The following is a 4,168-nucleotide window of genomic DNA, read 5'->3' on the forward strand; positions in this document are numbered from 1 at the left end:
CTTTACCAATGGTCCTCTTAAATGAAGCCGCTAGAAATTTGTAATTTATCCAATTCCGCGGGCAGTGGTTATGAGAGAGGGTTTTCCAAGCAGCTTTTCTAAGGCGATATGCTCTCTCACAGTCATCATTCCACCACAGGGAGGGCTGTTTGTTCTTGACCGTAGACTGCACCGTGAACACGGAACGCGATCCGTTTAGTGCGATCCAAGTTATCCGATGATGCAATGGAGGAGAAAGAAGATTGCACAAGTTTTTTGAAAAGTGTGTGGTTTACGAATTTTTGTGGAGACTCAGTCGTCCTTGGGGGAGAAGCTGCTGTTGTGAATGATATCGGAAAGTGGTCACTGGAAGTACCACAGTCCACTGTAGACCACGAAGAAACCTGTGCCCCGTTCACAGCCAGTGTTAGGTCAATGACAGACCGAGAGTCGGAACGCAAGAAAGTTACTCCTGGACTGTTACAGCAACGCACGTTCCTTGCCGACATCCATGACCATAGAAGCTGGCCACATGCATCAGTACGAAATAATAATAATAATTGGTTTTTGGTGAAAGGAAATGGCGCAGTATCTGTCTCGTATATCGTTGGACACCTGAACCGCGCCGTTAGAGAAGGGATAAAGGTGGGAATGAAAGAAAGAAAGAGGTGCCGTAGTGGATGTCTCCGGAATAATTTCAACCACCTGGGGATCTTTAACGTGCGCTGACATTGCAAAGCACACGGGCGCATTGGCGTTTTTTCCTCCATAAAAACGCAGCCGCCGCGCAATTTCAGTTTTGCTTTCAGCGCCATAATTTTTTCTAACTGGATTGAAACGAAATATGCACTGGTGAACGTCTGCACGAAATATCGAAAAATATTTTCTGAAGGTGCCCTCATCGAAAGAGCATGAAGGTAGTGGAATTAAGAACGTCTCCACGAAAACCCCAAATTACGTGGTGTGAATTGAAATCTCCAGCAATCACCACTCTATTGTTAGGCCGCAAAAGAACATTTAAATGATCAGTGTTGTGTACCCCTGAAGGAAAGTAAACATTAGCAACGGTAAGGGGAGCCCACTGTGCAATTGCGATATCAACAGCCAAAAATTCGCAGTCAGGTGTTTGAATTTGGTGTGCTATCTGCGCCCAATGAAAAAAATTAGAAGAAATTAATGTTAACAAGCCACCACCCCGACCGCAATTGCGATCGGCTCGGAATACCCGGAAATTTTTGAGAGAGAATGACCTAAGAGAAGTAAGCCAAGTTTCCTGAAGTAAAATTATGTCGGGATCTAATTGTGAGGCAAATGGTGTAAATCGTGAAAAGAAGATACCACTGAACGGCAATTCCACTGTAGTACTTTTAACCCCGCCATTGTTACTGTAAAAGCAGAGAGGCCGTGACAGCCTCCTGTAACAAGTCAGCTTTATGTGGAATTCTGGGGGAACCTTTCTTGCTTGGGAGGGCAGACTTCGAAGGAGAAGAAGCAGCACGACGCCTCTGGGAGGGATTCTCCATCTCTACGTCCGTAGTGCAGCAGTAGAAATGCTGGTATTTCCGGTACCATGTACAGGCACAGACGAGGATTCAACAGGCATAGGACCCATGGGAGAGACACCAGAGAGGCTATGAGAAGAACTGGTTGATGGAACAGGAATGTCAAAAGTTGGATGAGCAACCTGATTTGCGATAACCTGGGACAGAGCTTCAGTGAATGTAGTCAGCATACGGTCCACAAAACCTGCAAGCGCCTTCTCGACCACTGACACCACGGACTTTGTCAGCAACGCTTCTGCCTCAGAACCAGCTGATCTTGCCATGCCCGTATAAGAGTGCTTCTTTCTGTCTTGTTGTGCATAAGCATCCGCCCTAGAGCACCTTCTCTGCTGAATGATGTCCAGAAAATTCTGCTCTTCTGAACGCTTGGGACAGCCAGCTTCATCATCCGGATGACTGCCGCCACATAGAGTACAAATGGGACCTTCAGATGCACAGAGGTCTGCGGAATGATTCTCAGGGCCCCGCATAGTCGGCAACGCGTCGCAGATTTGCAAGCTTTGCTGCTATGACCGAAGCGCCAGCAATTCCTGCATTCCAACGGACGAGGATGTAGCGGGTCGACGCGTTACACTATGGGCAAAACCTTTAGCTCAGGAGGGCAAGAAGATCCTGCAAATGTAGCGATCACAGACTCTGTCGGCACACGTGAGCCATTAGCATCCCTGGTGCATCGGTAAACTGATATCACGCCAACACCGACGTCCTGAAGGTCATCAAGTAGTTCCTGAGGAGACGCCGATGGGTCCACGCCGCGGATGATTCATTTCGAACATGCAAGTTGTTCTGGTATGAAAAGTTTGACTGGCAATGACGCGAAGGATGTGCATTGCAGCAACTCTGACACGCACTGCACATCCGAGGATCGGCACAATATGCCTCTACGGCCGAAAGGGCGCACTTCGGAGATTTCTAAGTGGCGGCTGGTAACAGCCTTCAGCTGCTCCTGGATGAGTTTAGAATTTTTCAGTTTAATTGCCCCGTCTCCAAAGGGTACAAGCGCCACTGGGATGTCCGTGACACCATTTCTGCCGAAAGCATCTAAGGGCAAACTTTGGGCCGGCAGGCTGGCGAGCCAGGGAGCCGGACCCCCACCCGGGGAAGCTAACGACATGCCGTTAGGCCTAAGGGGACATTGCCCCTAACTATCGGTACAGCACCAAAAAAAAAAAACCTGGCCAAAACCCTCACACGCGGAACGGCCTCACCGAAGAAGGAAGACGGTATAGTCCGCGTCGGTCGACCCTCGGAAGACTGCTGAAGATAAGTTTTGAAGATCCTTCACGTCCACACGTCAAGATGTCTGCCCTCGAGCAGAGTTGCGCCTCTGTTTTCCCTCGCCGCTCCGAACACCGTTCGCCGAGAGGCGGTCACATGATTTTCGTGACGTCAGGTGTACAATTTTCCGCGGGAAAGCTGACTTCACAGGCGCAGCGCCGAGTGACCCCTCGTCAGCTCGACGTCCTACGTTAGCCCCGGCTGTCGGCTACATTCCATACATTTCCCGTGCACACCTGTGGCCTGAGGTTTGGTGTTCTACTATGGCAGTGAGCCACGCAGACATCGGCTATGACTGCGCTCATTGCGCCATACTGCAGCAACCGCATTGGAAACGGCAAAGCGTTTTACGGACTGCTATTCGGAAGTTCGGCGGCTGAAGTGCGTCGGCGATTAAAGTGGGTTTCGAGAATGGGCCGCGTTAAGAGCGACGAAATATAACTTAATAAATCAGATGAAAAGATAATGCTGTTTAATAAAAGTTAGGTAAGCTCATAATATCAACGAGAAAGAGTACTTTCAAGGTCCTTTAAAGATTCGTCATTTCACTGCGTTTAGCAACGGGGTACATTTTGTAAAATGTTTTACGCAAGCAATTTACTTTGAAATTTTTTCGTTACGTCAGACTCGCCTGTTCAACACATTGGTTTTGCTTTAGTCTACTTGCCTGTAACAAGCTGCAGAATCATTTTAATGTGGTTCTAGGGAGATGCGTTTTGATATTTTTTGTGCATAACTCGCACAGAACACACGGCGGTGCTAGTTGTGAAAAAAGTAATTCATCGCAATACTCTTTTTTTCTTAAGACGCGCACAGAGGAAGACAGGACGGGACTGCTTGTTCGTCTGAAATTACTTGTTCCAAAAAAAAACTCGCAAGCCGTTTCTAGTATTTTTCGACACTTTGTCATGACTACAATTTGCTGTTAACCTTTGGCGATTCTTTTGATGCTCTATGCACACCCTCGGCAAATCACAATTAGTTTTCGGCGTTACGTTAAAGAAATTGCGATCGAGTGCAATTTGTACGCAAATAAAAAACAAGCCCAAGCGCGCTACACAGCGATACTATGAACGCAGCCCCTGTACGCACGAGCGGTGGCTTTCCCGCACAGACTGGAACATGATGGCGCCGCCACTCGTCATCGGTAGAGTGTACTAGAATATTCTAGTACACTCTATCATCGGCGCGCTGCGGGGCCATGCTTCCCCGGCCGGTTTTCACACCTGCCCACTCTAGCCGTTTCCGGTTTGTCCATGGTTTCTCACGGGTACATCTCACGAAACCAGCGCGTCGTCTTGGTAATCGCCATCGTCGAGAAAATATTTGGTTATGTAGCTGAGAGGCAG

The sequence above is a fragment of the Amblyomma americanum genome, chromosome 4, assembly GCF_052857255.1.
Source record: "Amblyomma americanum isolate KBUSLIRL-KWMA chromosome 4, ASM5285725v1, whole genome shotgun sequence".
Taxonomy (NCBI): domain Eukaryota; kingdom Metazoa; phylum Arthropoda; class Arachnida; order Ixodida; family Ixodidae; genus Amblyomma; species Amblyomma americanum.